Source organism: Thalassophryne amazonica, chromosome 18 (genome assembly GCF_902500255.1).
Source record: "Thalassophryne amazonica chromosome 18, fThaAma1.1, whole genome shotgun sequence".
In the NCBI taxonomy this organism is placed as follows: domain Eukaryota; kingdom Metazoa; phylum Chordata; class Actinopteri; order Batrachoidiformes; family Batrachoididae; genus Thalassophryne; species Thalassophryne amazonica.
In genome coordinates this window covers 17,967,594-17,994,304 of record NC_047120.1, presented here as the reverse complement: position 1 = coordinate 17,994,304, position 26,711 = coordinate 17,967,594, and the positions used below count along the sequence as shown (strand labels likewise).

At 41.5% G+C, this 26,711-nt stretch overlaps 1 long non-coding RNA gene across 2 annotated transcripts in view; it reads left to right on the top strand.

The window, feature by feature from the left end:
* LOC117530503 overlaps positions 1-19,887 on the top strand; it is a 29,076-nt gene extending 9,189 nt beyond the window's left edge. For both annotated transcript variants that reach the window (XR_004566379.1, XR_004566380.1), the window contains exons 2-3: positions 19,096-19,263; positions 19,600-19,887. This is a non-coding gene — a long non-coding RNA (uncharacterized LOC117530503). The remainder of the gene's footprint in view (positions 1-19,095; positions 19,264-19,599) is intronic.
* The last annotated feature ends 6,824 nt before the right edge of the window (positions 19,888-26,711 follow it).

The window sequence follows — 26,711 nt, the reverse complement described above, 5'->3', positions numbered from 1 at the left end:
AAGCAACTCGAAGCAGGTCTGGTGTGGTTATGACAGAGTTTGAGGGAAGAGCAGTAGCAGCGGCAGACAGTTTTTTTCCCTCCACGTGCGCATGTGAGCGAATCATCGCAGCAACTTGCTCTGTGTGTGAGTCATAAAATGCAGGGAAGATGAAGACAACACACTGGAAATTGTTTTTTTCCTTATTTATTCCTTTACTGGTTCATTCTACTGGTGCTTATAGTTCATAAAACTTGGATAAAGTTACTTGCACCAGTGCTCGTGCAGTATAAAATTACTTGCACCGTTCAAATAATACGTGCACAAACTAGCACATGCACGTACCAATTCGAGCCCTGCAGAATTTAGGTAAAGTTGAGGCTGCAGCACGCTCCGTTTACTAATAAAATGAATTAAAAGAGTAAAAAGCGTAGAACTATACTATACCAGTATGCTAGCCATACGAAAGGGAAAATAACTGCGTCTTAAGTCTGGACTTGAAAGTCTCTACAGAATCTGTTTTGTTGACGCAGGGAGCTCATTCCACAGAACAGGGGCATGATAAGAGAAAGCTCTATGACCCACAGACTTCTTATTCACCCTAGGGACACAAAGTAGTCCTGCACCCTGAGAATGCAAAGGCCGGGCCGGTACGTAAGGTTTAATTAGGTCAGCTAGGTAGGGAGGTGCCAGTCCGTGAAAAATTTTATAGACTAGCAGCAGAACCTTAAAATCTGATCTCACTGGGACAGGAAGCCAGTGAAGGGATGCCAAAATGGATGTAATGTGATTGAACTCAACTCAACTCAACTTTATTTATAAAGCACTTTAAAATCAGCTGCAGCTGAAACAAAGTGCTGTACACGAAGAGACATATAAAAGGTAACAAACCACAAAGAACAAATAAAAACAAAAAACAAATAAAAACAGTTAAAACAGCCAAAACAGATCGAGAATCTCATTCTGGGTTAAAAGCCAGTACATAAAAGTTGGTTTTAAGATTGGTTTTAAAAACAGAAAGTGAAGAGGCCTGCCTGATGTGGAGCGGTAACTCGTTCCACATCTTTGGAGCCACAACAGAAAAAGCTCGGTCCCCTCTGAGCAAACGCTTGCACCTCGGCACCTCCAGGAGGAGCTGATCACCTGACCGAAGGTGGCGAGCAGGGGTGTAACAATGAAGCAGCTCAGAGAGGTAGGGCGGGGCAAGGCCATTTAAAGATTTAAAAACAAATAAAAGAATCTTAAAATGAATTCTAAAATGCACAGGCAGCCAGTGGAGGAAGGCCAGGACAGGTGTAATATGCTCCTTCTTACGTGCACCAGTTAGCAGACGGGCAGCAGCATTCTGAACTAGCTGGAGACGTGCAAGGGAGGACTGGCTAATTCCATAATAAAGTGCATTACAGTAATCCAGCCGGGAGGTAATAAGCATGGATTGCTGTTTCAAAGTGCTGCTGTGCAAGAAAAGGCTTAACCTTAGCAAGCTGCCTTAAGTGAAAGAAACTCGATCTGACTACTGCACTGATTTGGTGGTCCAGTTTAAAATCGTTGTCCATCTTAAAACCCAAGTTTGTGACAGTAGATTTCAAAAGGGCTGACAAAGGCCCCAAATCAACAAGTGAGGAAGAACAGGAGCTGCTAGGGCCAAAAACAATCACCTCCGTTTTCTTTTCATTAAAATTAAGAAAATTCAATGCCATCCAGGCTTTAACATCCTCAAGGCAGGACAAAAGGGGCTGAAGAGAAGAGGCATCATTTTTCTTTAGGGGGACATATAGCTGGCTATCATCAGCATAGCAGTGAAAGCTGATGCCATGCTTTCTGAGAATGGACCCCAGGGGAAGCAAATACAGGGAGAAGAGTAGGGGTCCAAGAATTGAACCCTGTGGGACCCCATATAAAAGTGGAGCGGAAGAGGACTCACAAACCCTGAGGCCAACACACATAGTCTTACCAGTTAAGTAGGACCTGAACCAGTCCAGGACACTACCACCAATGCCCACAAGCTGCTGCAAACGATTTATCAGTATGTTGTGGTCAATTGTATCAAAAGCAGCAGTCAGGTCAAGCAGGACAAGAGTGACATGGTTGCCGCTATCATTTGCCATTAAAATGTCATTAAAAACCTTTAAAAAGGGCAGTTTCTGTGCTATGCAACATTTTAAAACCAGACTGAAAAACCTCTGAAATGTTATGTTCATTACGGTAAGTTAAAAGTTGTGCATAGACAATTTTCTCCAGGATCTTGGAGACAAATGGCAGCTTGGAGATAGGCCTAAAGTTTGATAGTTCAGTGTTGTCAAGGCCAGGTTTCTTCAGCAAAGGCTGAACGACTGTGTGTTTAAAACTAACAGGGACAACACCGGAGGATAGGCTGCTGTTTATAATGGTCAGAACAGACTGCCCTAAGGTAGGAAAAAGTTCTTTAAAAAAGCGCGGGGGGGGGACACCACATCACAAGGGGAACCCGATGGTTTCAAATGAGCCACCACATCCTCTAACTGTGAGAGAGTCGCAGGAGAACTGGGGTCGCATTGCTTATTGCTCCCCAGCTCAGTCTCCATGTGTTGGAGTTCACTCCGGTGAACGAGAGGGTCGCGTCCCTACGCCTTCAGGTCAGGGACAGGTCTCTCACCGTTGTCTCGGCCTACGGGCCGAGCGTCAGTGCAGAGTACCCGACCTTCCTGGAGTCCCTGGGAGGGGTACTAGATAGCGCTCCGACTGGGGACTCCATTGTTCTCCTGGGGGATTTCAACACCCACGTGGGTGGCGACAGTGAGACCTGGAGGGGGGTGATCGGGAAGCACGGCCTCCCCGATCTGAACCCGAGTGGTGTTCAGTTGTTGGACTTCTGTGCTAGTCACAGTTTGTCCATCACGAACACCATGTTCGAGCACAAGGGTGTCCATAAGTGCACGTGGCACCAGGACACCCTGAGCCGGAGGTCGATGATCGACATTGTAGTCGTATCATCTGACCTTCGGCCATGTGTCTCGGACACTTGAGTGAAGAGAGGGGCAGTGCTGTCGACCGATCACCACCTGGTGGTGAGTTGGATCTACTGGGAGGGGAGGAAGCCAGTCAGACCTGGCAGGCCCAAACATATCGTGAGGGTCTGCTGGGAATGACTGGCGGAACCCTCTGTCAGCGAGGTCTTCAACTCCCACCTCCGGGAGAGCTTCTCCCAGATCCCAGGGGAGGTTGGAGACATGGAGTCCGAGTGGACCATGTTCTCCACCTCCACTGTCGATGCAGCCGCTCGTAGCTGTGGTCGCAAGGTCTCTGGTGCCTGTCGCGGCGGCAATCCCCGAACCCGGTAGTGGACACCGGAAGTAAGGGATGCCATCAAGCTGAAGAAGGAGTCCTACTTATCTTTGTTGGTAGGTGGGACCCCAGAGGCAGCTGACGGGTACCGGCAGGCCAAGCGTGCCGCAGCCCGTGCGGTCGCAGAGGCAAAAACTCGGGTCTGGGAGGAGTTCAGGGAGACCATGGAGGAGGACTATCGGTCGGCCTCGAAGAGATTCTGGCAAACCGTCCGACGCCTCAGGAGGCGGAAGCAGCTCTCCACCAGCACTGTTTACGGTGCGGGTGGGGAGCTGTTGACCCTGACTGGGGATGTTGTCGGGCGGTGGAAGGAGTACTTCGAGGATCTCCTCAATCCCATCATCACGTCTTCCGAAGAGGAAGCAGAGACTGGGGACTCAGAGGCGGACTCATGCATTACCCAGGCCAAAGTCACCGAGGTGGTTAGAAAGCTCCTCAGTGGCAAGGCTCCTGGGGTGGATGAAATCCGTCCTGAGTACTTTAAGTTTCTGGATGTTGTAGGACTGTCTTGGTTGACACGCCTCTGCAACATCACATGGCGATCGGGGACAGTGCCTCTGGATTGGCAGACCGGGGTGGTGGTCCCTCTGTTTAAGAAGGGGGACCGGAGGGTGTGTTACAACTATAGGGGGATCACACTCCTCAGCCTCCCCGGTAAGGTCTATTCCAGAGTACTGGAGAGGAGAATTCGACCGATGGTCGAACCTCAGATTCAGGAGGAGCAGTGTGGTTTTCGTCCTGGTTGCGGCACACTGGACCAGCTCTACACGCTCCATCGGGTGCTCGAGGGTTCATGGGAGTTCGCTAACCAGTCCACATGTGTTTTGTGGATCTGGAGAAGGCGTTCGACCATGTCCCTCGGGGCACCCTGTGGGGAGTGCTCCAGGAGTACGGGGTCCGGGGTCCTTTGCTAAGGGCTATCTGGTCCCTGTACGACCGCAGCAGGAGCTTGGTTCGCATTGCCAGTAGTAAGTCAAACCTGTTTCCAGTGCACGTTGGCCTCCGCCAGGGCTGCCCTTTGTCACCGGTTCTGTTCATTATTTTTATGGACAGAATTTCTAGGCACAGCCAGGGTGTAGAGGGGGTCTGGTTTGAGAACCACAGAATCTCATCTCTGCTGTTTGCGGACGATGTGGTTCTGTTGGCTTCGTCAAATCAGGACCTTCAGCGTGCAAGTGGAGGAGTTTAAGCATCTCGGGGTCTTGTTCACGAGTGAGGGACGGATGGAGCGTGAGATCGATAGACGGATCGGTGCAGCATCTGCAGTGATGCGGTCGCTGTATCGGACTGTTGTGGTGAAGAGAGAGATGAGTAAGGGGGCAACGCTCTCGATTTACCGAGCGATCTACAATCCGATCCTCACCTATGGTCATGAGATTTGGCTTATGACCGAAAGAACGAGGTCGTGAGTACAAGCGGCTGAGATGAGTTTCCTCCGCAGGGTGGCTGGGCGCTCCCTTAGAGATGGGGTGAGGAGCTCGGTCACTCGGGAGGAGCTCGCAGTCGAGCCGCTGCTCCTCCACGTCGAAAGGAGTCAGTTGAGGTGGCTCGGGCATCTTTTCCGGATGCCCCCTGGACGCCTCGCTGGAGAGGTGTTCCGGGCACGTCCCATTGGGAGGAGGCCCCGGGGAAGACCCAGGACACACTGGAGGGACTACATCTCTCGACTGGCTTAGGAACGCCTTGGGGTTCCCCCGGAGGAGCTGGGGGAGGTGTGTGTGGATCGGGAGGTCTGGGCGGCTTTGCTTGAGCTGCTGCCCCCGCGACCCGACTCCGGATAAAGCGGAAGAAAATGGATGGATGGATGGATGTTAGTTTTTCTTTTTTGTGGTTTGTCACCTCTCTAACCTCAGAAGATTGTTTTAATTTGCTTTAAGTTCTATTTTTTTTACACTCTTTATTTAAGAAACAACGTAGAGAAGTGCACTGAAGGGAAGAAATTCCTTATTTTTTATATTATTTTCTTGTATTGTTCGACTTGAAAAAAAGAACAAGTTTGAAACTGTTTACAATATTTGTTGTGGTGTGTTAGTTTTTCTCTATTGTGGTTTGTCAGCTCTCTAACCTCAGATGATTGTTTTAAGTTGTGTTGAGTGATTTTTTTTTTTTAACAAAAATGGTGATTGTGATAATAAAGTATTTTGTTGTCACGTACAATGTTTGGCGAAATTCTATCCTAGGTATTTTGGGTCCTTTGGATCTATGAAGCTTAAATATGAAAAAGTATCGGTATCGGTGATACTGGGCCTGTATTTACTTGGTATCGGCGCAATACCAAAATTCCCGGTATCTCCCACCTCTAGTGCACACAGTCAGTGGCTGCAAGAGCGTTTTCTGCCTAACAGTGTGGGCCCCGCCCAGCACGTGACGTCATCAGTCTATCACCAAACTGAACTGTCCATTTATCATCATAAAACAACAGTTTGTTTATTTAGTTTTGCTGATATTTGGTGTTCAGTCTACAATAAGAACTCCAACACAAACTAACAGCTATCATTTGGATGTGGTGGAGTTGGTCTGAAATAAAGTTTAGTGGACAAACCTGCTCTGGATCAGCGAACTTCAAGCTTGAAACCAGCATCCAGCACGTTGACTAGTTTCTTCTCTTCTTTAAATCCACTCGTTTCTTCTTGCTGCTCCGTGATGTGTTTGTTTCTACCAACTCAAATATCTCGGCATTAGCAGCAGTTAGCCGCTGTTTCAACAACCTTCTCAGCTGTTCCACCTTTTCGCGCTAACTTCGGCTTTTCGTCTTCTTCCGGTTTACTGTCGACCTTTGTGCTTCTGGAGCTCTTCAAAAAACATATTCGAGGATCACAAAGTGAAGTCTGATCTGTTCAGATAAGAGTTTCCAGCGTCTCCAGCTAATTAGCTTTAGCCTCGGACAACAACAAGAAACGAAACGAACGCACGGGTTGAGTGTGCCGTATCGGCACAAACCATTCGGAGGATGGGGGTGTCAGCGGTTGGTGGCCGACGCTTGTTTATGGCACTTAATTCATGTTATTCTCGAGTATTCACAGTAGTCCATGAGCCAGTCATTAATTTTGACGTAATCGGTACCACTGAAGGTGACTAAACGACACTTAGAATCCAGCCTCATTGTACCATGGCCTACACAAATGTATGATAGCCAACTCAGGGTGATAGCTGTAGCCAGGTTGGGGTCAATGAAGAATTACACAGAGGTAAAAATTTTAAAATGCTCCAATCACGTTGAAAACTATATCATATAATTAGTTTGTGCTATCTATGATGGAATGGTCTGGGGTTATGGGGAAAAACAGCAAAAATGGTGACAAAGGTCAATTTCATTTTGTACAGGGGTCAAAAGTTAAAGTTGCTAAAATTCAGTAAAAAAATGATGCAAATTATTGTTGGGGTTAATAGGGTTCTAATAAGGAATAGTTTGCACCATCTGTCATGCTTAGTTATCATGTTACAGGTAATATATGTCACATGTCATAGAATCCAATAGATGTTGACCTTGTTTGACCTTTACCTTGGAGACCAAACATTCAGCACAGTCAAAACTATTCCATTTATCAATCATTTTATTCCAACCAATAATTTGCATCATTCTGTACTGAAATTGGAGGAACTTTAACTTTTGACCCCTGTACAAACTGAACCTGACCTTTGTCACAATTTTTGCTGTTTTTACCCCATAACTCCAAAACATTCCATCACAGATAGCCCAGACTCTACCTTTTTGGGATCATCATGACCAGACAAGTAATGTGATATATTTTTCAACATGATTGGAACATTTTTAAAGTTTGACCTCTGTGTAATTCTTCATTGATCCCTACCTGGCTACAGCTACCACCCTGGGATGGCGTTCATACATTTTTGTGTAGGCCATGATACACTGAGGCTGGGTTCTAAGTGTTGTTTAGTCACCTGAAGTGGTACTGAAAACCTGCTTGGCCCATGGACTACAGCCCCAGTTCTTCTTTCCTAAAACTTGTGGCCATCTGCAGGACAAGGGTTTTTTTTTTTTTTTTTAATGGAACACAATAAAACAGAACATAAAAAAACGTGCATCTTCTCGTTGGGACTAAACACTGTCATATAATAAATTATGATTAAAGTATTACTACGATTAAAGTAAGAATTACAAAACAAAAAGAAAGAAAACGCAAGGACTACTTAGAAAGGAAAGAAATGTGATATATTTCCATAGATCTTTGTAGCTATTTTGTTGGAGCATCAAGACAAGCTGCACATACAAGCAACAAGTTCCGGGACCGGACACCGGCTCGGTTCGGCCACAGCATACTCGCGGCGGCACGTCCGACGTGCTGGTTAAAATTTAAAAATGGTTTCCGCTGAAACCCCCATCCTCTAAATGGTTTGTGCCGACACGGTTGCATCACGTGTATCACGTGATAAGTCTCCTTCCGGACCCAAACAAAGAAAATACGTGTTTTCCCATGCAGCTGCGCGCACTCAAAATATTTTTTTTACAACACTGTATGATACACAACAAGTGAGGGAGTAATAAACGTCTCAATAACATTACCAAAGCAGGCCGCACAAATAAAAAAAAGTGCAATACAACAAAAGAAAAAAAAACAATAGCATTCCAATTGTTATACAGGGGTTATGTATTTGTAGAAAGTTTGCTCAATATATCATAAATTGTTTCATATCTATTTGATTTAACACATTTTAGTTTTTTGCTGAAACGTTAACTCCGCAGACTTTCGAGCCAGCATCCGCTATCTTGGTACTCCCCATAGAAGCTGTGTGATGACGTGCGGAGAGTGAGTGTCCAATCGCAATTGGTTCACTGTCATATGGTTTTCCAAAATCCAATCGAAGGGCAGCTTTAGCTCGTGATAGTCCAAAGATTGTTTTGAGAAAAAAATGTGTTACTAGTTGGCCTGTTTGAATAGCTCCCTGGCTGTTTGCTCCAAATGCGCCCTGCGCCATTACGCACAGCGATCACTGAAAGTGAGCAGGCGGAGGGCCTCTTATACAATCTCACGTGCTCAAACAAAGAGTGCCTGAGTATCAGGATTGCTCCACTAGCTTGGCTGTGAATGTTACTGGATCAGTCTGTGGCCAGCTCTCTCGCTGCGGCGTAAAGCACCGTTTACCATATCAGTGGAGCGAGGGGGAGGGGCCGCTCCTCAGAGTGTAAATAAGCCTGGAAGTGTGAAAAGTGCTTTCAGAGCAGGAGAGAGCAAACAGTCAACTTCATAGAAGTATAAATTTGTGATGTGAGCTTTGTGTAATAGCAGACAGAAAGAAATAGCTTTGAGATGAAGAGAAACATCATCAAACTTTATTGAAGACTCCAACGTCCAAATAGACACCATCACATACAAAACATAAAATAAACACATAGTATATAAAAAAGTGTTATATCACCTAATATTAAAAATGCCCTTGGACCCCAGAGGGTTAAACATTTTTTAAGTGTCTGAGTTTGAATATCTTCTGACAAGGTCCTTTGTGAAGGTAACACACTGCCAAGATGCAAAGATAGGAAAACTATCCATTAAGACTACATAGTGTAAAAAGTACAATTTTCCCCTTTGGGTACCCCTTGAATGGCCAATTTTTAGCTTAGATTTTCAAAAGATCCACACCACAGAAGAGGGCAAACCCCATTTCCGCACCACCCCAGACACTATAAGCTTTGCCTTTGTCCCATCCACATCCACCTCCTGCTCCAACCATGTCCACTTAAATCTATTTTTTACACCACTGTTGACCTCTTTAACACAGTCTTCACCCTCCCTCTCAATATTAAAGATGCCGCTTGTTTGGATGTATTTGTTCAACAATTAAATGTTTGAGATTTGTCATACAGCTAGGCAAAGCCTTGCACTAAACACTGACGTATGTTGATGTAAATATATTGTGCTGATTGTATATGATACACCATAACTCAAAATTGCTTGGGTGCATGAAGGTCTTGAGATGGCGTTACTTTAAATAGACGTGAAGGCTTTAATGGTACATACATATGGGCTTATTAAAGGTATTCATGAAAATATCATTGCTAAGTACAATATCAAGAACAGAAATTTCTTTATTCTCAAGATTGATAAATTTATTGAATTACCAATTGTAATTTACAACAACAATAAATATGTTTATGTCATCAACATTAATGCCTAGAATTAGCATGGCCAAAACCATGCTATTGCTTTGGGGGTCTGGTTGTCAGCACCCCCACCCCCCCACCCCCATTTTAAGCATACAAAACACCAATACAATGAAGTTAAAACAGCACATTAGAAACACGTCACAGCACTACTAGGTATTAAAACCCATCTTAATTTTGTTTTTTTTGGGGGGGGGGCTTACATTTTTTGGGCACGACCCACTACTTACAGTAGTGTTCAGAATAATAGTAGTGCCATGTGACTAAAAATATTAATCCAGGTTTTGAGTATATTTTTTATTGTTACATGGGAAACAAGGTACCAGTAGATTCTCACAAATCCAACAAGACCAAGCTTATTCATGATATGCACACTCTTAAGGCTATGAAATTGGGCTATTAGTAAAAAAAAATGTAGAAAAGGGGGTGTTCACAATAATAGTAGTGTGGCATTCAGTCAGTGAGTTCATCAATTTTGTGGAACAAACAGGTGTGAATCAGGTGTCCATCAGGTGTCCACTATTTAAGGATGAAGCCAGCATCTGTTGAACATGCTTTTCTCTTTGAAAGCCTGAGGAAAATGGGACGTTCAAGACACTGTTCAGAAGAACAGTGTAGTTTAATTAAAAAGTTTATTGGAGAGGGGAAAACGTATACACAGGTGTAAAAATTATAGGCTGTTCATCTACAATGATCTCCAATGCTTTAAAATGGAGAAGAAAAAAAAACAGAGGTGCGTAGAAGAAAACGGAAAACAACCATCAAAATGGATAGAAGAATAACCAGAATGGCAAAGGCTGACCCATTGATCAGCTCCAGGATGATCAAAGACAGTCTGAAGTTACCTGTAAGTGCTGTGACAGTTAGAAGACGCCTGTGTGAAGCTAATTTATTTACAAGAATCCCCCGCAAAGTCCCTCTCTTAAATAAAAGACATGTGCAGAAGAGGTTACAATTTGCCAAAGAACACATCAACTGGCCTAAAGAGAAATGGAGGAATATGTTGTGGACTGATGAGAGTAAAATTGTTCTTTTTGGGTCCAAGGGCCACAGACAGTTTGTGAGACGACCCCCAAACTCTGAATTCAAGCCACAGTTCACAGTGAAGACAGTGAAGCATGGTGATGCAAGCATCATGATATGGGCATGTTTCTCCTACTATGGTGTTGGGCCTATATATCGCATACCAGGTATCGTGGATCAGTTTGGATATGTCAAAATACTTGAAGAGGTTATGTTGCCTTATGCTGAAGAGGACATGCCCTTGAAATGAGTGTTTCAACAAGACAATGACCCCAAGCACACTAGTAAACGAGCAAACTCTTGGTTCCAAACCAACAAAATTAATGCCTCGCAGATGTGAAGAAATCATGAAAAACTGTGGTTATACAACTAAATACTAGTGATTCACATGATTGCTAAAAAAGCAGTTTGAACATAAAAGTTTTGAGTTTGTAGCATCAACAGCAGATGCTACTATTATTGTGAACACCCCCTTTTCTACTTTTTTACTAATAGCCCAATTTCATAGCCTTAAGAGCAAGGTTGGGTAGGATTACTTTGAAATGTAATGCAAAAGTAATCAGATTACAAGTAATCCAAATGTATGTACATACATACATGTAATCCACATTCTTTCAAAGTAATCCTACCCAATCCTGCTTAAGAGTGTGCATATCATGAATGCTTGGTCTTGTTGGATTTGTGAGAATCTACTGGTACCTTGTTTCCCATGTAACAATAAGAAATATACTCAAAACCTGGATTAATCTTTTTAGTCACATAGCACTACTATTATTCTGAACACTACTGTACTTTGAAATCTGAGATGCATTTTAGGTCTGTTGACTCATTTGCACATCTGGGCACTCCATCTGTGAGGTTTTAGCAATGTGCTTAGCAATGAGAGCGACTGATCTGACATGGAAGTAAACCGGAAGTGATGTTGCTGTGACCGAATCTCTTTTTTTTTTTTTTTTTTTTTTTTGCCATGACTGAACCAATTCTTCCCCCATGCTACTTTAGATCACATGTGGCCTTCAGTTCTGGTGCTCCTCTTTTGCCCATTGAGATATCCCATAATCCCTTGCCCGCCCACAGAGGCACTGCAGTCAAAACAACATGGAGAATCCACATGACAATAATTGCAAATAACATTATACGACCAAAATGTCAATTTTTATGCCTTCCATAACATTTATAAGAGACTGCATGCATAAGACCCCTGAACACTTGCTAAAACAAATATTCCTTGTCTGCTACCTTCAACCTGCATGGAACTTTATAAACACAAACTGAATTTCAGACATCTTATAATCAGTGACGTGCAATCAGGGGAGGCAGGTAAGGCTGTGCCTCACCCGTCATCATGGAAACAAAAAATGTAAATTGAAAAAATAAATTAAATGGTTATATTTAGCCAATAATTTGTACTATGAAGTTGTTTTCCTTTTAACTTCATCAGTTTTAGATTTTTTTTTTTTATTCAAAAATCGCTGAATTTTCACATTACGTGAGGCAGCAGCCAGCCGTGCCTCACCTTGGATTGCGCAATCATTGGGCTAACTGCTGGCATGCTATGCAGTGAGTCTCTGTATGTCGCTATTAAAATGGTCAAACACTTTGGTTATATGAACTTAAATTCCATAGTTTAGCTGATGTACATAACGTACAGTTTTTTTTTTAATCAACAGCTGTATGTGTGTAACATGTTTTGTGTGCTGTGCGATTATAAAAGGGCTGCAAACGGCGCCAGGTGAGGCATGCAGTTCTCCTGCTTCATGGTAGGGGGCACTAGTGATCCCAGGGATTCTTTTTGCAGTAACTCCTCAGTTGCAGAATAAGTGACAGCAAGCTACAATTTACAGCGGCTCTAATTAACCTCTCTAAGTCTGATGCGTGGAAACGGATGACGCCCCAACACATCCCCATTATACAACCCCTGGCAAAAATTATGGAATCACCGGCCTCGGAGGATGTTCATTCAGTTGTTTAATTTTGTAGAAAAAAAAAGCAGATCACAGACATGACACAAAACTAAAGTCATTTCAAATGGCAACTTTCTGGCTTTAAGAAACACTATAAGAAATCAGGAAAAAAATTTGTGGCAGTCAGTAACGGTTACTTTTTTAGACCAAGCAGAGGGAAAAAAATATGCAATCACTCAATTCTGAGGAAAAAATTATGGAATCATGAAAACAAAAGAACGCTCCAACACATCACTAGTATTTTGTTGCACCACCTCTGGCTTTTATAACAGCTTGCAGTCTCTGAGGCATGGACTTAATGAGTGACAAACAGTACTCTTCATCAATCTGGCTCCAACTTTCTCTGACTGCTGTTGCCAGATCAGCTTTGCAGGTTGGAGCCTTGTCATGGACCATTTTCTTCAACTTCCACCAAAGATTTTCAATTGGATTAAGATCCGGACTATTTGCAGGCCATGACATTGACCCTATGTGTCTTTTTGCAAGGAATGTTTTCACAGTTTTTGCTCTATGGCAAGATGCATTATCATCTTGAAAAATGATTTCATCATCCCCAAACATCCTTTCAATTGATGGGATAAGAAAAGTGTCCAAAATATCAACATAAACTTGTGCATTTATTGATGTAATGACAGCCATCTCCCCAGTGCCTTTACCTGACATGCAGCCCCATATCATCAATGACTGTTGAAATTGACATGTTCTCTTCCGGCAGTCATCTTTATAAGGGTGATTCTTAGACTACGGGCACTTATTATGTCCTTTGATCATATTGTATGAAAAACAGAAAAAAGGGGAAATTTCACACTTTTATAGTTATTTTTTACAATGAAAGTGTGTTAAGAAATTTGTTCTAGTAGTCTATGATGACTTTTTCACCCTTTTTCAGCATCATTATATGCAAATATTGCCGTTTTGTGCTTGTCCCACACCAAGACTCTTGATCTTCAATGATAAAAATGAATGGTAAATAAATGTTTTTTCTAATGTTTTAAAATATCTCTGAATAAAATATCAGTAAAATAATCAAAACATAATTGGGGTATTCAATGTCATACAACTGTTGTGATTTTTTTAAACAAAATGTAGTTGTTCCACACTATTGCCGTAATTTCCACCACCACACTGTAATGTCGCTTAACAGTTTGTATGAAAGATTGTTTGGGTAGTTTCTATGGAGATAAACAGTGACATCAGAGCACATGTATATAGCGCCAAATCACAACAAACAGTTGCCCCAAGGCGCTTTATATTGTAAGGCAATGGTGTGGTGGAAATTACATTTACAAGGCCAATAGTGCCCGTAGTTAAAGAATCACCCATAAATCTCATTGGAACGGCACCAAACAAAAGTTCCAGCATCATCACCTTGCCCAATGCAGATTTGAGATTCATCACTGAATATGACTTTCATCCAGTCATCCACAGTCCACATTGCTTTTCCTTAGCCCATTGTAACCTTGTTTTTTTCTGTTTAGGTGTTAATGATGGCTTTCGTTTAGCTTTTCTGTATGTAAATCCCATTTCCTTTAGGCGGTTTCTTACAGTTCGGTCACAGACGTTGACTCCAGTTTCCTCCCATTCGTTCCTCATTTGTTTTGTTGTGCATTTTCGATTTTTGAGGCATATTGCTTTAAGTTTTCTGTCTTGACGCTTTGATGTCTTCCTTGGTCTACCAGTATGTTTGCCAGAGTTTAGACACAGCTGACTGTGAACAACCAACATCTTTTGCAACATTGCGTGATGATTTACCCTCTTTTAAGAGTTTGATAATCCTCTCCTTTCTTTCAATTGACATCTCTCGTGTTGGAGCCATGATTCATGTCAGTCCACTTGGTGCAACAGCTCTCCAAGGTGTGATCACTCCTTTTTAGATGAAGACTAACGAGCAGATCTGATTTGATGCAGGTGTTAGTTTTGGGGATGAAAATTTACAGGGTGATTCCATAATTTTTTCCTCAGAATTGAGTGAGTCCATATTTTTTTCCCTCTGCTTGGTCTAAAAAAGTAACCCTTACTGACTGCCACAGTTATTTTTCCTGATTTCTTATGGTGTTTCTTAAAGCCAGAAAGTTGCCATTTGAAATGACTTTAGTTTTGTGTCATGTCTGTGATCTGCTTTTTTTCTACAAAATTAAACAACTGAATGAACATCCTCCGAGGCCGGTGATTCCATAATTTTTGCCAGGGGTTGTATATTAAAAGTCGTTTCATTAGGGGCCGACTAGGGCTGTCACAATTATTACAATATTCGTCAATCGCGATTATTTTTCATATTCGCGATTACCGTTAATTATTTGTTTTATCCACAAAGCATAAAACGACTCAGAATCTGACGTCATTGTGCTGCAGCCTCGCTCTCGTCTTAAGGCGGGACAATAACATGGAGGCTGAAGAGCTATCCGTCCTGCCTTTTGGATAAGACGGCCGATTAAAACAGTGGCCGTCTTCTTCAAAAGCCGTCTAAAATGCGGAGCTGTCGGTGTGTGTGTCTGTGTGTGCGCGCGCGCGCACGGAGTCAACAGGCTGCATACTGGGAGGGAGGGGGTGCGTGAGGGAGATTCCTGAATGCAGACGCGACACGTTACAGTCTGAGAACCATCAGTGCGCATCGAGCGCGGAACACAGAGAGGATTTTAACCCGAGTGAACATGTTTAAAAAAAAAAAACCCCAAAACGTTAAGCTGCTTTTACTTCTCTCTGAACTTTCTTTAAAGGTGTGATTCTGCCGTTACCGTCCTGTTCACACCATGTGCGCATCGTATGCCGAATTTATGAGATCATGATGAAATAAACGGTCAAATAGCTTTAAAAACATATTTAAAAAATGAGAATATATGAATGAACTGAGCCACAAAAAAAAAAAAAAAAAAAAACCCTGACATGGAGAAGCTGTGGTGATGTTCAGACGCACAGATCACAAAAAGCAGGTGAGAACTCTGAACTTTAACAGCTGTTATTTTCCAAAGGTATTTATTTGTTCAATATGGGCTTAATGCAGTGTTTAAGCACAAAACGTGACTGATGAGGAGAAACAATTTCAGAAATGCAACAGAAACAACCACAAATCAGAAAAAGTTGGGACTGTATGTAAAATGAAAATAAAAATGTTGCACCATTCCGTTTCTCCACTCACAGAAGCCAAACATTCTTCCAGAGTTGTGTAATTATACTACAATAGTAGAATATAAAGAAGGGGGAAAAAAGAAAAAAAAAAGACAATATATTCGTCAATCGCAATTATTTGTCTGACAATTAATCGTCTCCAGAAATTCCTAATCGTGACAGCCCTAGGGCCGACCAGAACATTTTCTGGGGGGGTGTTAAAATATTTGGGGGGGGAAAAAAAAAAAAAAAAATCTGTCTCTGATATTTGAGAAAAAATTCTGAATTTCCACATCAGACTTACAGAGTGGTTAATTAGGGACGACCACAATTTACAGTTAGCAACTTACGAGCCACGGTCCATTTATTTTACTTTCAGAATGGAGGATTACATATACAAACAATTTTCTAAACTGGACTTTCAATCAAAGCAGGAGGTAATAATTAAAAGGAAGGGCTGTGGGACAGAAGACCTACTCTTTTCAAATGGAGTGGGACACACTGGTTGTGTGGACATCCAGCAAGAAAATGCTTTTCTGCTGCTTTCTTTTTTTCAACTTGTGACTGTCTGGACTCAGATGGGATATTGTGACTTGAAGAATTTTCTCATCAAATACGAGCAGTTGACCACACACATTCAAAACCAGAAAGGAGGACTTTCTTCCCTGATCTCCACTGAGACAGAGAGATTTTTATAGATAAGGAACTCTTAGAATCCCTGGCAAAAATTATGGAATCGCCGGCCTCGGAGGATGTTCATTCAGTTGTTTAATTTTGTAGAAAAAAAAAGCAGATCACAGACATGACACAAAACTAAAGTCATTTCAAATGGCAACTTCCTGGCTTTAAGAAACACTATAAGAAATCAAGAAAAAAAATTGTGGCAGTCAGTAACAGTTACTTTTTTAGACCAAGCAGAGGGAAAAAAATATGGACTCACTCAATTCTGAGGAATAAATTATGGAATCACCCTGTAAATTGTCATCCCCAAAACTAACACCTGCATCAAATCAGATCTGCTCGTTAGTCTTCATCTAAAAAGGAGTGATCACACCTTGGAGAGCTGTTGCACCAAGTGGACTGACATGAATCATGGCTCCAACACGAGAGATGTCAATTGAAAGAAAGGAGGATTATCAAACTCTTAAAAGAGGGTAAATCATCACGCAATGTTGCAAAAGATGTTGGTTGTTCACAGTCAGCTGTGTCTAAACTCTGGACCAAATACAAACAACATGGGAAGGTTGTTAAAGGCAAACATACTGGTAGACCAAGGAAGACATCAAAGTGTCAAGACAGAAAACTTAAAGCAATATGTCTCAAAAATTGAAAATGCACAACAAAACAAATGAGGAACGAATGGGAGGAAACTGGAGTTTACGTCTTTGACCGAACTGTAAGAAACCACCTGAAGGAAATGGGATTTACATACAGAAAAGCTAAACGAAAGCCATCATTAACACCTAAACAGAAAAAAACAAGGTTACAATGGGCTAAGGAAAAGCAATCGTGGACTGTGGATGACTGGATGAAAGTCATATTCAGTGATGAATCTCGAATCTACACTGGGCAAGGTGATGATGCTGGAACTTTTGTTTGGTGCCGTTCCAGTGAGATTTATAAAGATGACTGCCTGAAGAGAACATGTAAATTTCCACAGTCATTGATGATATGGGGCTGCATGTCAGGTAAGGGGCACTGGGGAGATGGCTGTCATTACATCATCAATAAATGCACAAGTTTACATTGATATTTTGGACACTTTTCTTATCCCATCAATTGAAAGGATGTTTGGGGATGATGAAATCATTTTTCAAGGTGATAATGCATCTTGCCATAGAGCAAAAACTGTGAAAACATTCCTTGCAAAAAGACACATAGGGTCAATGTCATGGCCTGCAAATAGTCCGGATCTTAATCCAACTGAAAATCTTTGATGGAAGTTGAAGAAAATGGTCCATGACAAGGCTCCAACCTGTAAAGCTGATCTGGCAACAGCAATCAGAGAAAGTTGGAGCCAGATTGATGAAGAGTACTGTTTGTCACTCATTAAGTCCATGCCTCAGAGACTGCAAGCTGTTATAAAAGCCAGAGGTGGTGCAACAAAATACTAGTGATGTGTTGGAGCGTTCTTTTGTTTTTCATGATTCCATAATTTTTTCCTCAGAATTGAGTGATTCCATATTTTTTTCCCTCTGCTTGGTCTAAAAACATAACCGTTACTGACTGCCACAATTTTTTTTCCTGATTTCTTATAGTGTTTCTTAAAGACAGAAAGTTGCCAATTGAAATGACTTTAGTTTTGTGTCATGTCTGTGATCTGCTTTTTTTCTACAAAATTAAAACAACTGAATGAACATCCTCCGAGGCCGGTGATTCCATAATTTTTGCCAGGGGTTGTACAAACAAGTCATAGATGCTGGACTTCATTTATAAATAAGGGTAAGGCTATAATAACATTTTTTTTTTATTAATTAAACGTGTTTTTTGTGTGTGACAGTTTTTATGTGTAAAGAACGCTGACATGAGATTTTACACATAACCTGTTAACTGCTGTCACTCTGTGGGGTTCATATGTTTGTAAATCTGATTATGATGAAGTCAGTGCCTCACCAGCCATCAACCTCACCACACGTCGCTGCAATCTTATATGTATTACTCTGGAACAAACAGCACAAACAGTGTTGTAAAGGACAATAATGGTGTAAAGAGAGCATACTTCACTTTCCACAATAACAAGCGCAGGAAGCGATTGCAACTCACAGCAATTCCCACTGCAAATAACGGAGAAACAACTTGAGAGTCTTTCATGTTTATATAAAACAAACAATAACAATGCCTAAAAACCTAGTTAATATATTCAAGAGTTTTAGGCACAATATATACAGAGTTTTACCTTGCAACGTTAATGCTGCTGTCCGTGTGCAGCGGTTAAATTGCAGCGTTATCTGAATGTCTCAATGCAGTTCTCAGTGTTATTGACACCCCGCATTGAAGCTACCTCTCTTGAGATTTTGCGGAATTTACAAAATCATTAGGGCAAATGGTGGATGAGGCGGATACTGGTCTGACGCGGAAGCAAACTGGAAGTGATGTTGCCGCAGCCGGGATGCAAACCAGAAATGACATTGCCGTGACCGGGTACTCATGGCAGATGTGACGATTCAAAATGGCAGTGCCCACATTCAAAATGGTGGCACCCTTCAGTTCCAGGGGTCCTCATGGTGAATGACGTGGATGGCCTAGTTGGACTTATTTATTTATTTTTGTCATCACCCGAACATGTCGTTCAGCCTTCGGCCACACTCAACGTTCAGGATAATTTAAATCATAATCTCACCTAAAAAGTAAGTCCTTTCGGCTGTTCCCTTGTTTGCACACGAGGTCACCAGAGCAAATACGAAGCCGAGGGCACCAAAATGGCTAGAACTGGCAATGAGCCCAATTGAAAGAAATCAGTCATACCGATGGAGAACTTTAATCCCTGCACCGATTTCTTTCAATGACCATGTTGTTCATAGGTCATTTTTAAGGTCTTTTGTTTGTGTGTCCTGTATGAATAATCATGTGTCTGTTCAGGTTGCTCTTTAGTCCAAATCTTTGACCACACCCAGAACAGACAAATGCTTTTTGTCCTGTATGGATTATCATGTGTCTGCTCAGACTGCTCTTTCGCCCAAATCTTTGACCACACTCAGAACAGACAAATGCTTTTTGTCCTGTATGAATTATCATGTGTTTGTTCAGGTAGCTCTTTAATCCAAATCCTTGACTACACTCTGAACAGACAAATGTTTTTTGCCCTGTATGAATTATTATGTGTTTGTTCAGAGTGCTCTTTAGTCCAAATCTTTGACCACACTCAGAACAGACAAATGGTTTTTGCCCCGTATGAATTATCATGTGTTTGTTCAGAGTGCTCTTTTGTCCAAATCTCTTACCACACTCAGAACAGGCAAATGCTTTTTGCCCCGTATGAATTATCATGTGTGTGTTCAGGTTGCTCTTTCGTCCAAATCTTTGACCACACTCAGAACAGCCAAATGCTTTTTGTCCTGTATGAATTATCATGTGTTTATTCAGAGTGCTCTTTTGTCCAAATCTTTGACCACACTCAGAACAGCCAAATGCTTTTTGCCCCGTATGTATTATCACGTGTGTGTTCAGGTTGCTCTTTCGTCCAAATCTTTGACCACATTCAGAACAGACAAATAGTTTTTCTTCTGTCTGAATTCTAAAGCATTTGTTCAGAGCGGCCTTCTGTTTCTGTCTTTTACCCTGATCAGAACAGCTAAATGGTTTTCTTCTTGCTTGCCTCTCCTTTTGTTGCTCTGAGTTGTTCATGTGACCAGATGCTTTAACAGATTTAGAGCCTTTAAATTGTTTCTCATCAGTGTTGCCTGAACGAACAATAGTGGAATTTTTTCGACAGTTAAAACTTGGCTGAAGTTCTCTGGTCTGTTTCCAGTCATTACTGTCATCAGTCTCAGTTCCAGAACTGTCTGAATTCCTGCCAATGGTATCTGGTTGTAAATGACTGTTTGGACCTGATTTGCTGGCTGGTTGTGGTCCTCCATTGTTCTCTCCATCAGCTTCTGCTGTCAGTGTTCTGTTTACAGATGAGCTGCTGGCTACAGACTCAGCCTCTGTGCTCTCATCACTTTGGCTTTGATGAAGCTGTGATGAGTCTGGTTTTTCATCATCATTTTCACTCTTCACAGAGACGGCAGTGAAACCAAACTTGGTGAGATCCGCCTCCTCCAGCTGCTGAAGCTGCTCTCCCTGCTGACTTATCCACAACTTCTCTTCTTTTTTAATGTCCTCCTGGTCAACACTCAGATTCCATTCCTGGTGTTCAGGGAGAGTTTCTTCTTTAACCACCAGTAACAGCTGCTTGTCTGCAAAGAAACAAATTAACAATAAATGTTAGAACAACACTCATTCAAATAAAGTATCAGAGTGGTGAGTTTGACCTGACGGTATTGCATTGATGGAACTGATAAAGTGGAAATGTACATCAGGATTTGTTTTAAATTTCACAAATATTCATTCACATATTTGTCTTCCAGAATTAACTATTGTAATGCTTTATTTTCTGGATTGCCACAAAATAGTATGGGATGTCTACAGATGGTATTGAATACTGCTGCCCGAGTTTGAATGAAAACCAGGAAATTTGATCACAGTTATTCTGGCTTCCCTTCACTGGCTCCATGTGACTCGAAGAGCAGATTTCAAGGTTTTGTTGCTGACATATGAGGCTCTAAATGAACATGAACTCCACTGTCTTGCTGAACTTGATCAGCTTTCTGTGCCTTTTCGTGTCCTGTGGTCGCTGGATGCAGACCTGCTCTGTGCCTCAAGGGTTAAAAAGTAGTCAGCAGACTTCAGAGCCTTTTCTTGTCATGCTCATATCTTGTGAAAAAGGCTGCCTGTTGGCATTTGAAATGTGACTGTAAGACTATTTTAAAACAGATTTCCTATTGCCTGTGATGAGTTTTAACGATTTGAATCTTCTTTTCATTATTTTTGCTTGTTGTACTTAATTCTTTTGTGTTTGTCATTGTTTTTATTTTGGGATTTTTTCCTTAATTTAAAATGCTTTATAAATTTATTATTACTTAGGGCAGCACAGTGGTTTAGTGGTTAGCACTGTTGCCTTGCAGCAAGAAGGTCATGGGATCGATTCCCACCTATGGTTGTTGAATTTTTTGTCATTTAAATGCTTTATAAATGTATTATTATTATTATTATTACTTAAACAGCATTTGAACAAGATGTCAAAATTACTCAAATATGACAAACACATCTATAGTGACATTACAACTCATTCAAAATATATAAGCCAATTAATAATTTATACTTTGTAATGTTGCCATTTCCAAAAATAACATTCTCCAGCACTTTTTTGGCTTCTATTCTTTTATGGCCTCTTTTGGCCTTTATTCAACGTCTATAAATCTGTAACGTCTATAAATAGACGTTGAATAAACTTTCACTTTCAAACCTCTTTTCAATGTATTTTTACCATAATCATTTTTTTTTTTTACCATTTATTCAATGTTAAAATGCTCCATTTTGAAGTGTTAATTTTATTGGGGGGGGGGGGGGGTAGTTAAAACTAACAACACAAGCTAGCCTTGCTAGTTATGCTCCAAAATTATGATTTGCTATAATTTACTCATTATAAAGGTGGAAAATAACACTATTGAAAATGCTGGTTAAAAACAGTATGAACCCATATGTTTATTCAACATCTACAAACAGGCTGCAAAAAAATCTTTCACTTTTGAATGTCTTTTCAACGGGGAGCATAGAGGGTTGTTTTTTTTTTTTTTTTACTACATGTCTGTTCAACGTAAAAATGCTCACTGGGAACATGGGAAGTAAGCCCAATCCGACTGATCAAAAACACATCTTGTTGGTTGTTACTCTCGTCGATGTAAGATAGAAATGTACTTCCAAATAAATGTAAAATAAAATTTTTACTGGCTTACCACAATATAATGTAAATAAATAATATCAGATTTTGTTCTGTGTCTGATTGATTTTTATTTTGGTAATAAATGTTCATGTACATAAAATGCATAAATGTTAGGGTTCTGTCCATAATCAGGTTTTAGTTGGCTTAGTCTGCCTTTTGTCCACCTATGTCTGTCTTCTCAGTCATTTCCACTGTCTGGCTTTGCTTCTGTTTTCTCTGCCACCCTCTGGTGCTCTTGTAGATTCCTGACATCTGTCTCGCTCCGTCTCCCTCTGGTATTCCTCTAGGCTCCTTACACATCTGCCAGTATCTCCCTCTAGTATTCTTTTAGGTTTCTTAAACGTCCTTGGGCTTTGATTAATCACCTGTCTGGATTCCAAACCTGTCTACAATCAGCTGGTTTATTTCAGTCACTGTTTGTCTTCCGTCAGGTTGCGGGTCCATTGTGGTTGGTTTTTCTCTGGTGTTTCTTCTCAATTTGTTTCCTGCAATTTCCCTCTAGTCCTGCAAGTGCCCCCTGGCAGCCAGTCTACTCTGCGTGAACCTGATCCCCTCGGATCTCAGAAGCTAAGTAGTGCGGGCTTCAGGTTTGGAGAGTGTTCAATCAGTGGATAGTCTTGCGGATGGCTTGAATTCAACACTCAAGGCTACACTGGATAAGGTTGCGCCTCCCCCTTTAAGGCCACGCCTTCCCAAGGCGCAGTCGCCTTGGTTCAATGGTTACTTATGTGACCTTAGGCAGAAGGCCCGAGGTTTGGAACAGAAATGGCGTAGTTCTAAATTAGAGGTGTTCCACCTTGCATGGCATGATGCTGTCTTAGATTATAAGCATGCACTACTGGCTACAAAGCGTGCCTATTATTCTGATTTGATCAATAAAACCAAGCATAACTCATTTCTCATTCATGGATAGCCACCTGTTAGTCACTCTTCCTTTTCAGCACAGGACTTCTCAGACTATTTCGAGAAGAAAATTGAGGATATTAGGTTGAGCATATCTCAGCAGGCTTTGATCCAACCACCGCATACTGCTATGGAGGTGGATCTGCCCACTGAGGTGTTACCTAGATTTACAAATTTTGATGGTATCTCGCTAGGTGCGCTGACGAAGCTCGTGACGTCTACTAAAAGCACAACCTGTTTATTTGGTCCTATACCAACAAAACTGTTTAAGGACCTGTGGCCCATTCTTGGGCCGACTGTGCCGGAAATGATGAATCTCTCATTAACTTCTGGATCTGTTCCTAAATGTTTCAAGTCTGCAGTGATTAAATTAATTATTAATTAATTATTACTTAAGAAATCCAATCTCGACCTTAGTGTATTGAAAAATTATAGACCGATATCAAATCTATCATTTTGTTCTAAAATCCTGGAAAAAGTGGTTTTGCGACAGCTTGTGGACTACCTCACTGAGAATAATCTTTTTGAGCCACTGCAGTCTGCTTTTAGAAAATATCACTCCACAGAGACAGCACTTACTAAAGCAGTGAATGACCTTTTGCGAGCAATGGACTCAAATACCACTACAGTCTTGGTGCTGTTGGATTTTAGTGGGCGTTTGATACTGTGGATCATCATATTTTACTCAATAGCCTGGAGAATCACGTTGGGATTACTGGAACTGCTCTTGCATGGTTGACATCATACCTGTCCAGTCGTTCTTACTGTGTATTGTGTAATGGCACCTCCTCTGATCGAAGGGACATGAAGTTTGGGGTTCCGCAGGGATCCGTTTTAGGCCCCCTGCTTTTTCCCCCTTTATGTAGCACCCCTTGGGAATATACTGTGGCGCTTTGGGATTCCCTTTCATTGCTGATGACACAATTGAGTGTCATCAGCATAGCTGATGACACTCAATTGTGTTCTTGGTCCAACGAGGTATCGGCATCAATTTGATCAGCTAGGGCTTAGCTTAGGTTCGTGTGTTATACATCATACGGATAAAGTGAGGAACCTTGGAGTAATTTTTGATCCTACATTGTCCTTTGATCTCCACATTAGAGACATTACGAGGACTGCTTTCTTCCATTTGCGAAATATAGCAAAAATTCATCCCATCCTGTCTATGGCTGATGCTGAGACTTTGATTCATGCATTTGTCTCTTCTAGATTGGACTATTGTAATGCTCTATTTTCTGTCTTACCGCAGTCCAGGATTAGGGGTCTTCAACTGGTTCAAAATGCTGCTGCCAGACTTTTGACACAAAGCAGAAAGTTTGACCACATTATGCTCATTTTGGCATCCCTGCACTGGCTTCCACTGCAAGATCAGATTTTAATGTACTGTTATTAGTTTATAAAATTGTTCATGGACTTGCACCTCCCTATCTGGCTGACCTGGTAAGCCCCTATGTACCAGCTCGGGCCCTGCGTTCTTAGGGTGCAGGACTTCTGTGTGTTCCCAGGGTGAATAAAAAGTCTGCTTGTCACAGAGCTTTCTCCTACCGTGCCCCAGCTCTGTGGAACGATCTCCCGGCAAACATTCGGCAGTCGGATACTGTGGAGACTTTTAAGTCACGTTTAAAGATTCATTTGTTTTCCCTGTTTTATCATTAGTGTTATGTGTTTTTATTCTTGTATTCTTTTATGGTCATCTTTTTATTGTGTTTTAAATTTTTAATTCAGTTTTTTTTTACGTTGTGTGAAGCGCCTTGAGATGATTTAATCGTGAATTGCCGCTATATAAATTAATACATTTGAAATTTGCAGGATCTGGTTAGTACTTACCTGGGAGACCTCTTTGGAACACCAGTGGCTGTGTGTGCTTCTCCAGGTAAACTGGAATTGCATCAGGAAGGGCATCTGGCGCAAAACCTGTGCCAAATACCAGCGTGGATCTGTCTGTATCTGGTGTGGTGACCCCAAGCAAAAATGGGAGCAGCCAAAAGGACACCAACAACCTGCAAGTGTCCCCTGGTTTTGTAAGTACTCTGACTTTACCCTTATTTTCTTCAGAGTCTGTTTCCTGGAGAGAATTTTTGTTTTGCACTCTTCCTCAGTTGAAGTAGCTTGACCTTTTTTCTTCTGAACATCTTTGACCAAGAAGGCTGATTGTCTGTTTAGTTAAAACTCACCTTCATGGCAAGAGTGTTTTATTTTGGATGGACTCTCCTTGGAGGAGTGAGATTCCTCAGCCTGTCTGCACCTTAAATAAGAATACCTGAGTTTGGTCTGCACTGATACTAAAGAAGAGACCTGAATTTTTGTCTATACTCTAAATAAGAGTATACCTGAGTTTAGCCTGCACCTTTAAGATCCCTGAGTGTATCTGCACGTTACAAAAGAGATTCCTGTGTTATAGCCACACCCTGAAGAAGATTCTGGAAGTCTATCTACCCCATTTGGAGAAGTTTCTGCACTACATATGGACTTTGTGTTTGTGTGAACAGTGCCTATGTAATTAAATTGTTCCTTTCTCCATCTCTGTGTCAGGCTGTCCTGCATTTGGGGTATATCTGACTCTGCCTAATTCCCATGGCCAACTGTAACAATAAAAGACAGATGACTGAGAACAGTAGAATGTTGTTGTTGTCCATTCGGCTGCTGCCGTTTTGTGTTTGGGGTCGCCACAGCTGATACAGCCAGATCCCCATTGGTAGTTGGTACAAGTTTTACGCCGGATGCCCTTCCTGACACAACTCCAGTTTTACCTGGAGAAACACACACATCTGCTGGTGTTCTAAAGAGGTCTCCCATCCAAGTACTAACCAGGTCCTGCACAGACTAAAGAAGATACCTCCAACTGTTGTCACAAGCGTTACGCTCTAGCAAATTAGAGTATATATATGCACTGATAATTTCTAGCAATGACTGAACCGAGACCAATAGAAATATCGAAACTCTGATATATAATCATACCTAAAATTATAACATTTCACAAAAAAGACCACTTTAAAATTTTGATGCTTATGTCACACTTTAGCTTCATTATTTTTGAACTAGGCCATATCTTTGCATTCAATTTAATTAGCTTATAATGCGCCAAATCACACCAAAAGCCATCTCAAGGCGCCTTACATAAAATTTAAATAAATAATTAAAAATGAATAAAAAAAATTCAATACATAATTAAAAACAGAAATAAAAGGATAAAAAAATAAAAACTATTCATAAGAAAGAGAATAAAAATAGGTTTTCAGTCTTGACTTAAAAATGGCCACGGATTCCGACAGGGTGGGTGCATGATATGAAAAGGCTCTTTGACCTGCTGACTACTTCTTCACCCTGGGAACACAGAGAAGTCCCACATCCTGCGACCACAAAGCCCGAGCCAGCACGTAAAATTCCACCAGATCAGCCAGATAAGCTGGCGCCAGTCCATGAACAACCTTATAAGTCAATAACAAACCTTAAAATCTGCTCTCACAGAGATGGGGAGCCAGTGCAAAGATGCCAAAATGGGTGTGATATGTTCAGACCTTCTGCTATGTGTCAGAAGTCTGGTGGCAGCATTTTGAACCAGCTGAAGACCCCTGATGCTGGATTGTATTAATTGACATATAGAAGAAATTCCAAAACTTACTTTTATGTACATGTCTTTCCTGACAGCGTCCTTACTCCATATTCACAGTTACACCTTATTTACAACATACTGCAGGAATGACACAAGACCATTTTAAGACTGAGAGGTGACAGAAGTGTTTTTAGAAATTTATTTTCAGTTTTTGAATTTCATATTTGAAGGCTACATTCAGCACAACATCTGTTT